Raw genomic sequence first — 10804 nt, 5'->3', positions numbered from 1 at the left:
TTAAACACATGCTTTGGCAACATTAATGTCTTATGTTAATAAGAGCTTGCACTGTTGAAACTTTTGCTCTTCTTCATATCTTCTACTCCAGGTGCACGTGAAGAAATGCATACCTGAACTGGTCTTCTGGCTTTTCTCAGTAAATAAATAATGTGGGCCTTTGCAGGACTCAGTTCATTCAGTCCTTAAGTAGTTGGATAGAAATTCCTAGAAGGTCATGTTTCTCTCCATTGGCTATGAAGGTCATCAGTGTAGATGTTTAAATGTAGTGGTAGGATTTATATTATCTAAGTCTAAAACATATAGAATCTTACATGTTTTTTCAAGAACAATGCAATGTATCCACACTAAGATGAAAAAACAAAATACCTTAAACACTGGGTGTTAAACCTGGGATATTGATCCAAACCCATTATGCTTAAGTCTTTGAGATATTTCACCAAAATATATTGATCCATATTCTAAAAGTAATATATAGCAGTGCTGATCAGTTTTTGATAGTGCAAGTCTTCTGGTTAAATTGACATATGAAAATAACTTTTTATGGGATAACAGTGTTCAGGACCAAGCAACACTACCTCTTTATCTTTGGTCAAAGATGAAACATATTCTTGAATGAGGTATACAGTTTTATGTTTTGCATAATTGTTTTGAAGTTGTTTGTTTGTAAAGGTTAAATAAAATTAGTAATGGATCTGAGGTGAGTTAGAGTAGTTGTGGAAAGAATATAAAATTTTTCTTTCATTTTCCCTTTATTTCCTAAGCCTATTTTCTCTGTAGGAGAGGTTATAGCATCTAGAACTCAGGTCTTAAATGTCCAGTTCTAATATAGTGTTATGAAAATTGGAATATTCATGTTCTTTTATGAAATATGATGGCAACATTATCTGAGGGAAGCTTATGTTCCTGTACACAAGTATGTTTCTACTCATCCTCCTATTAGTACGTCTCACTTTCATATCCCAATGTCTTTAAAATCTTCTCTGAATCACACATAAGGACAGCAGTAACAGAGGAAGTAATAAGCCTATCCTATTTTACAGTCTAATAAAAGTACATTTTCTTTTTGTTTGTTTAGTGAAACGCTTCTGGAAGCTACAAAGATATCATGGCAGATACCTAAGATTATTGCTTTCGGTTCAAACATCAAAGCAGCATATTATATTCTACTTAGAGAAGAAAAGTATATTATTATTAGTGCATCCTGAAATTGTTGCAGAGAAGCTGTTTGAAGTAATAAAAACTAATTAAAAAATCAAATACTTTTTCATTCAAAAGTATTATAGATGTGGTCAGTTAACAGGTGGTGGTACCATATGGTAGAAGAGCAATACTGAACCATTCAAGAGTTCGGAAGAGCACCTAATGGAGAAAAAACGAATAAATCATTACAGTTATTTTTTGAGCAAAGGTCTTTTATATGTGCAGATTATCACTATATTTTCCTCAGTTCCTTGAACAGCAATTCCAAGATCAGGGCAACTGGCTCTTGATTTCATGCATATCTAGCTCAGAAAAGATTTGACTATGATCCAAACCAACGAAAGCTCATTCTGGAGTACTGCCCTTCAGCCTTTTGACAGCACAGACTGTACTTAGAGATCTTGGCAGTACTCATTTAACTTCAAACCCATATTTTTATATCTAGAGAAATTTTTCCTAGCCATTTCAAGAGTTTATAGGTAGCCTGTGCCACCTCTTCTCTACTTTTAATTTCTTAGTAAAGAGGAATATATTCGAGGAATAAAGAAGTTCAGCAGAACAGTGAGAAGTTGCTTAGACACTTGTGAAAGATTGAAAAAAAAATAAATTCAGCTTATGCAGTCAATACAGTTAATTCTTTTGGTTTTTATCTTTATAATGCCATATTTCTGTACATAAAGAAGACTTTGTTTTGGGAGTGAAATTCAAGTGACATTTTAAGCTATGCAAAATTGAGGTGTTTTATCTAGACTCCTAGAGATTGTATAGTCAACGGAGTGTGCCACGTCCTGCCTAGTGCTTGTGGACTGCCTGTTTCCCATTGTAATCACTGGGAGTGAGCCAAGATGATCCACTGATCATCTTGAGAGGAGCTGCATGGCTTAGATGATCTGAATCATGCCCTCAAGAACATGCAAGTCAGATGGAAAAAGGTTTGCACCGTAAAAGGACAAGCAGAAAGAATTCCGAACATATGACATGACTCTCAGAAAGAGACTACAGAAATGGGCTGCTTCTACCCTGGGCCTCAGGGAGCTGTAGTTAAACGTGTAACACTGCACACCATACTCAGGTAAATGTCACCAGAAGATGACCATTGAAGGTAAAAGAAAAACAAGTTTTCTGAACATCAGCAGAGGCTCAATGAATTGCTTTTCTCCTCATCCTTCTTTCAAATTCCTCTGTAGGAGATTTGAATCCACTATAGAGAAAGAGTCACTGTGGCAGATGCTTCAGCACTGCCGTTGGAACAGTTCACAGAGATAGACAGAGCACATACTATGAGTCAAACAGATGCTCATGACAGGAAAAACTCTCGTCTCAGCTGTGTACACAAATTAGAGTGGAAGACATGAAGAGAAGCCATATGTAAAATAGATCCTACACTTGTTGTTCAAATGAGCAGTTTTCTCTAATACTTCCATCAAATTTTAAACTGTGTGGGATTAGAATTGACATTTTTCCATTTCCATAAACAGGAAACAGACCTTGAGTATAGAAGTTAGCAGTTAGTATTGTGCTGCATAAGCAAGATTATCATTTCATAGGGCAGGAACAAATTATTTCTCAAGGGACAGGACAGTTCATGTCCTAGGAAGTCTCATCTGATAAATAGGCAGTGTAATTATGCACCACATTCATTTTTCTTTTTTTTTTTTTTTTTTTTTTTTTTTTATGTGCATGTAACATTGTCCTAAGCTTGTGCATTTAAACTTTTGTGTATCTGGGAGTAAAGCAAAAAAACAATCTAGATCTTGATAAGGTCAGAAACAACTTTCTTCTGGAAAATTTTGTGTCCAAACAAACAAAAATCCAGCACCAAAATAGTCACAATGAAAATAACCCTTGACAAATCCACATTAAAAGCTATTATGTTATGCCTTGTTAAAATTAGTATTCCTATTATCTTGAGACATGTTTTCTGCCTCCCCACTGCCCACTGCACTCCTGCCCCCTAAAAAAACCAGAACAAACAACAGCAAAAAGCACCACACAAGGACACCAAGAGAATAGTGACAATGATAAGTTCTTCTGAGACACTGTGGCTGTCTGTTTAAGTGAGATCACTTTCCTGGATTATTTGGAGATCTTACTCCAAAACAGATTTCCAGCTCATAAACTGCAAAACAAGTGAACAGGCAATAGTCCTTCACAGTTGCCAACAATAAATGATCTCTATCCAGCTGACTTAAAAATGAAGATATTTATTCACAGAGCACAGTTAAATCACAGAATCACTGAGCTGAGATAGTGTGGAAACAAAAAGTGTACCTGGGTTCAAAGAGAGGCTAGATAAGTTAATGGAAGAACTCAGCAATGACTGTTGATGAAATTATGATTTAATTCTGCTTTCTATAAATTGCCATAAACTGGGTGACAATACCGAAGAAAGAAGAGGGAGAAAGTGTAGTATTATACTTTTAACAAGTTCTTGCTGGCTAACTTTAGACAGTGGGACAGTGGATGCTGCTACTAGATTTAAGCTTGCTGAGTGGAGATATTTCTTTAAGAATTATTGTAACTTCTTGTCCATGATACTGCCGTGAACCATTCTCATCTTGAAAAAAAAAAAAAAAAGAAAAAAAAAAGATATTGATGGACACTCGAATATAAAACAATTTAATCTAATTGTCAAGGTCATCCTTGCTATCAAGACTATGCAATGTCCTGCTTTTCAGCAATTGCTCAGAATTGGGAATTGAGATCTAGAGATTATAGCAGAAATGCTTTCAACTCTTAGAGGCTTCCTCACTGTAGAAACATTTTTTCTCTTAATTTTGTAAAGTACAAAGAGCTCAAATTTATATATAATTTCCTGTTATTTTTGTGGAAAATGCCTATGTGATTTTTTTTCCTCCTCTCTCTTTTATCTGTCTTCTCTCATTTTTTTGAGAGAGAAATTGCATTCTGCATTTTAAACAAATCAGAGACATAAGATCTGGTCTTCTCCACCCCACCATTTGCATCTTACATTTTCCTACTACAAATTCAAGTGACTACTAAAATGATTTCTTTTCTAAAAGAACTTGCAGATCTGTACTCATGATGTATGTGACAAAATGCTTACCAGAAATCAGCATTACTTTCAAGTACTTCTAATGGCAACTGTAGTTCATATTTTGTTACACTATTACGATAAAGCACAGAAAAACAGTTAAACACAAAACGGGATTTTTTTAGGGCTATGTTAGTACTTATTTGAACCTCATCCAGCCTGATGAGGCCATAATCATTCACAATTGTTCGAGATTTCATTTTTTTCTCATGTTCATAGCATGGCATCTAAACAGCAACAGAAGCAAATACTTTAGGTAAACCTTCGCAGTGGTGGATTTCTCGTTTTGGTGGTCCTCTGGAGAAAGCTGTTCATTCTGTTGCTGGATCTTAGGTTGCCATCCAGTGGAGAAGACTGTAAATTCTAGTTGTTGCAGAAAGAAGCTTTGTTACTCACGGTGAAGCTGCCTTTATTATGCAGGGGAAAAGACTGTGGGTGGCCTTCAGTAAATAGAATGCTTGCTTTGTTTTTTGTTTTTTGTTTTTGTTTGTTTGTTTGTTTTGAGTAGCTTTAATGCAGATTTAAAAGGTGAACTAGTAATAGCACACCATTTTAAGAAGAAAACCTCCTGGGTTTACCTGTGCTCTCTAAATATTTCTCAGTTTTGACCAGTGTGTTATATGACATACAACATCCCAATTCAACAGTGTAGATCCATTTATAGTAATATTAAAAAGTTACTAATATGGCAATGGATCAGAGCTGTGATTTGTAGCAGGGTTTTGAATTCCACAAAAAGATTACATTAGTTTCAAGATTTTTATTTTTATTTTTGTTAGTTATGCCATGTGCTGTTAAAATCTCTTCTAACACAGATGCTGAGTGGTGATTTCATTTGGCCTTAGCTATGTTTGAACAACCAGTTCACAGCTTTGAGGAAAAAGCATTACAAAATAGGTTTCAGTTTATATTACTGAATCATCTGACCCATTCTGTACTCACTTCACTGAGTGCTTGGAAAGCGATACAAAGCTAGTTAGGCAAGTGTTGGCAACCACCACTATTTAAGTAGTATATCATGAGGAAATACTTTAAGTATTTAAAGGAAGAGAGACACAAGATAAAGTTGAATTGACCTACAGGAAAAAAAGGAGAAAAAAAAAAAGGAAAAAAGTAGAAAAAAAAAAAAAGGTAAAAGCTAGGACACTGATCACGCTAAGGAACAAATATGGAAGACTGTGACCAGTAGCTTCCATATCAGAAGCAATTCCTGAGCAGCCATCATTCTGCCCTGGTCCATGAGTTTCCAGAACAGACCAAACACAAATGAAATAAGATGATGGATGAATCTTCTTTACTTTGGAAGTCTGTAGTAGGCCATTGTCATGACCAAAGCCAAGTTACAACGCCCAGTCTCAGTGTTTTTTTTCTTTAGAAAGTCTGAAAGCAACAGAAATTCAAACTCTTCAAATTGTCCCTCATATATTTGCAGCTGAAATGCAGGCCCATTCTTTAAGCTGTTACTAAATGACCAGTATTTCAATTTTTCACATTATTCCCCCAATGTCTTTGTTCAGAGAGAGGAGAGGAGGGCAAAGCTGATTCTGCCTTCAGTGTCTCATGTAGCCCTTATACCTAAGTATATGTTGTTTGTTGTATGTCCCAAAAAATGCAGACTGCTTTTTACTTTTAAAGTAAAAGAATGCACAAATTGCAACTGTTCAGGAATCCAAAAGGGATTACTATTTTTTTTTCCACTTGTATGTAGACATTTTTTATTACTGAGGTCATAGAATCACAGACAAACCTGAGTGAGGAAGGGACCTCTGGAGAACAACTTTCAGTTCAAGGCAGGGCCATAGGCTTAACTTTGTCAAGTTGACTTGAATATTTTCAATGACAAGAGATTTTACCACTTGTCTGGGCAACCTGTTCTAGTGTTTAATTGTTTGCACAGTGAATAATGTTTTCTTATAGACAAGTAACATTGCCCGTAAGCAACTTGTGCCTGTTAACTCTTGCTCTGTCTTTGCATCCTTGGAAAAATCGAATCCCCTCGTTTTCTTGTACCTACATTTTAGAAACTAATGTCACAGAATCACAGAATTGTCTAAGTTGGAAGAGGCCTTCAAGATCACCTAGTCCAACCTCTGACCTATCACTAACCAGTCCTCCCTTAAACCATATCACTAAGCTCTACATCTAAACGTCTTTTAAAGACCTCCAGGGATGGTGACTCCACCACTTCCCTGGGCAGCCCATTCCAATGCCTAACAACCCTCTCAGTAAAGAAGTTTCTCCTAACAACCAACCTAAAACTTCCCTGGCACAACTTTAGCCCATTCCCCTTCGTCCTGTCACCAGGCACATGGGAGAATAGACCAACCCCCACCTCGCTATAGCCTCCTTTAATGTACTTATAAAGAGCGATAAGGTCACCCCTGAGTCTCCTTTTCTCCAGGCTGAACAATCCCAGCTCCCTCAGCCGCTCCTCGTAAGACTTGTTCTCCAGACCCCTCATCAGCTTCGTCGCCCTTCTCTGGACTTGCTTGAGCAAATCAATGTCCTTCTTGTAGTGCGGGGCCCAAAACTGAACACAGTACTCGAGGTGCGGCCTCACCAGAGCCGAGTACAGGACAATCACTTCCCTAGCCCTGCTGGCCACGCTGCTTCTTATACTGAAGTCTGACATTAGATCCCCCCTGAGCCTGGTCTTTCCTAGACTGAACAAACAGTTCATTCAGCCTTTCTTCATACCTCAAGTTCTGTAAACATCTTGGTGGTATCTTACTGGATTTACTTCACTTTTCAGGCCTATAAAGGACCATATGTTGCCATGACTTTTGTGGTAATTTTTATGTTTTTGTTTTGCTGTGTTGTGGGATTTTGTTTGTTTATTAATTTATTTTATTGGATGAGTGTCTTGAGTGTAATTTGGGAAAGGTGATACACTCACATTCTGAAATTGCTCACCTTTAACATGAACTCTATCTCACTTTGGTCATAGATATTTTTGCAAAGCCAATCATTTTGTTTATTTTTTAGTTGCCAGAACTAGTTACCTCCTTATTCAGCTTTCAGACAATTTTTCTTCCTGTTTTTAGGACTGTAATTGTGGGAAAGCATTTTGGGATTTGGGCTTAATGTTTGACTTTGTTTTTCCCCTCTATGTTTATAATCTCAGCTGTGTAAAGTATGGACAGTTTTATTATGTTTGATATACACATTTGTATAGCAGAATGCAATTGAAAAATTAAACAGTCAACAGCTAAGAGACAGGAGAGAAAGCAGAAAAAGAGGAGAAAAAAAAATCCACCCATTTTAAATTTGAAGTAGATGAACAGGAACTGGAGAGGAATTATTTCCTCCTGACTTAAGGACATGTTACTGATCTGCTTTCTATGTGAAGAAGCAGATACAGATGCATCTAGAATAACATTTTGATTTGGATCAGGAGTGTACTTTTGAAGGAAATCTTTCATTCATTCCTAGTTGCTGCACTTCAGTTCTTGTTGTGTAGTGGTTTTAGGCAAATAAATTGGATTCCTTTCAGATTGAAATTGAAAGATCCGACTGAAGATTGCACCTAACACAACCTAACTACTAATGAATATTCAGTCCCTTGGGATTATAGTAGATCTAATTGAAAACATTCTCTCTTCTCCAAATACAAGTCTTGAAGATGTAGAGTCCTTTGTTTTTACAGAAACAAATGTCTGTAAATCTGTTGTTACACAATTTCACTCCCTGCTGATTTTGTACATAGCCTCACCATAGTGAATTGTGTATGTTGGGGGGAGGTAGGAGAGCAAAAGGGAGGAGGGTGAATTGCCAGTACAGTGATTTAGATTGGATATAAAATAGTACCAGTTTCAAAGGGGAAAAACCCTTTACAAAACTTGGCAAATGCAGGCACGAGAGGGCAATTACTTAGATTTCAGTCAAAAAAGAAAGAAAAAAAATGGGGCAGCATGTGTCCTAAATGTTTTTGCATTCAGAATATTGCCTGTTCATTATTCTAAAAAATGTTATTTAAATGGATTACGGATAGTAATTAACTACATATATATATTTAAAGAATCGTGATACTTTTGTTGAGAAGGGAATTGTTAAACTGTATACTAGATGTAAAGGCTTGTAATTGTGTGAAATAGCAATGTATATACCAACACAGACCTTTTTAATGAGACATGATGAACTGGGACATCTACTACTATGGTGGAAAATAAAATGAAACAGTTTTCCTCCAAATGGAATACATGATTGGTTGTTTCAGTGGGGCAATCATCATGTACAACCTGCTGTACTGGGATGTTTTTCTGCCTTAATTGCCCTGTCAGTTACAATTAGAGGTGTTAATATAGCTGTGAAATGCTACAAATTACTTGTGGCTTTGCTCCTTGTGCATTCTCAGCCTGTCTTGTGTAAAAAGATATCAAAGTGACTGAGATTTCTTGCTGAGTCTGTTATTAAGGTTTGCTTGTTATACTCCCTGGGTATAGATACTCACTCAGTGTGGATTCCGTATTATGGGTGTAAAGATTCCTGCAACAGAACCATTTAATCCTTTAAAGTAAGGGGGAAAATCTTCAGGTATCAGGCATTTTTGCTGAAATTGCTGCAGATATAATAAGGATTCATTTAGCTGTACTGATTAAGAAATTGCTAGTTTTACCAAAGTTGTTATTAGTATGAAAATCTGTGATTTTTACAGTCTTATCTGTGCTTTGTGATAGGTATTTTCCATTGTTTTTCTGTTATAATAAAGGAGCTGACATCTTTTGAAATCCTACTGCTATGATCATCTGGAACAAAGGGATCATCTTAGCAGAGCAGAGAAATTTTTGACTGTTGGGGGAAAAATGAACTTGAAAGTGGGGCACTGAGGATGGTGATTTGCTAGTGCTTTCATTTCAGTAAGCAGTATCAAAAGACTACCTGGTCCATCACTAATAAATAAAGCAAAGGAGACAAATTGAATGAATGAATGCTACAATGCTATGTGATAGCTTGAGGAAAAGATAAAATGCAGGAGATTCATATAAGGGTGTCCAAATGAGCCTGGCTGTGTGGTAGGTTAGAACTGGCTTTCTTTCTCTACTGAAAAGACAGCAAGTGCAGACTAATAGACTTCTTGTGTGTGTTTTGAAACAGTTGCTTTGCATTTCTGAAGTCATACAGATTTCATTGGTTTTTCAAAGGTCAAATATCTCTGTCATTGTATTGAACTCTCTAGTATTTGTTTCAGAGCTGAAAAAAAATCCTTGGACGGTGGAATGTCTTTTTCCTGTTGTTCCAAATCTTAGAACACTGTCATCTACAGTGAGGAGCACTTTAGTGTAATCAAGAGACTGGTGACTAGAAAAGAAAAAGTGACAGGTCACCTTTTTCTTTTTTTTTTTTTTTTTTTTTTTTTTTTTAGTTTTGAAGTGTGTATACTGCTTAGTGAAATGTTTTCAAATGTCAGTAACCATTGTTGTTGGTTGTTTCTTTGAATTAAAAATCAATGAAACTCATAATTTATAAAACAGCATTTAAAGTGGGATTCATCCAGATTAAGTAGTTTCTCCTTATGATATATATGTATTCTTTTACATGTGCAGTGCAAGCCTCTTGCTAAAATCTAAATTTAATGACTGTAAATCATGAGCACTCAGATCTTTTATTTCAGCCAGTGGTTACAAGGGGTGAGGTAAAGATTTTAAATACTTTGAAAAATGGAAGAAAAAAATTAGTCTTCAGAGCCTTAGTGGTTTCGAAAGAGAAAGTTTTTTATAAATTTTGAAGGCAAGTGCATATTTGTATGATTGAGTTTTTATCTTATATATCTTATTATATAATTTTTCTTTTTCTTATCTTACCCCACAAAATAAGCAATTGTTAAATTGTGTACTTGCTAAGAATTGTGAAGAAAAGATTGTTAATATTTTTAAGTTATGTGAAATACATTACTTTATAAAATTAGAAACTATTAAGTCTTTGGTTTTTGAATAAAAACAAATATACATTATTTTAGATATGGGGTGACAGCAAGATATGTACATATGTATTAGCTTTGTGTGCCTGCTGACACATCTGAGCAAGAAAAAAAAAAGAAAATTCTATAAACTCAAAGCATTTGTAGGTGACAGTATATATATCATATCAGTTATCAAAAAAAAAACTTATTAGATGAATATATCATTCCCATATATGTGTGAGTGTGCATCTTCTTAGTGCATTATCAAAGACCAAGAAGAAAATGTCTGGCCCACCATATGTAGAAACTAAAACTACCTAACTTTGTAACTTTTTATAAAGTTTAATTATAAAATTATTTCAATATTTTGAAATATTTCTTAGGTGTAGAAAGTGTTTTGGGTCCAGATTACTACACTAAGCGCATCACCATAAATACACTTAATGGAAGAGTTCTCTTTCATGTTGAGAGGGAAATGTTTCACAAACTATCATCTCTGCATACCTCACCCGTGTGGGAAGAAGGAAACAAACTTTTTTTCTTTTCTAAAATCTGAATGTGAAGCTTTCTTTCATGTTTGCTGTTCTAGGATCTTAATTCTCTAGCCTAGTCAGAGAAGTGGGCTAAGAGTCCAGAAAGCTACATTT

General features: G+C 35.6%; 1 protein-coding gene across 3 annotated transcripts in view; it reads left to right on the top strand.

Annotated features, from left to right (window-relative positions):
- Positions 1-10804, top strand: part of GPC5 (glypican 5) — a 762495-nt gene that overhangs the window by 183906 nt on the left and 567785 nt on the right. The window lies entirely within an intron of this gene.

This window comes from Anas platyrhynchos, chromosome 1 (genome assembly GCF_047663525.1).
Source record: "Anas platyrhynchos isolate ZD024472 breed Pekin duck chromosome 1, IASCAAS_PekinDuck_T2T, whole genome shotgun sequence".
Taxonomy (NCBI): Eukaryota; Metazoa; Chordata; class Aves; order Anseriformes; family Anatidae; genus Anas; species Anas platyrhynchos.
This window is presented reverse-complemented; position numbering and strand designations above follow the sequence as displayed.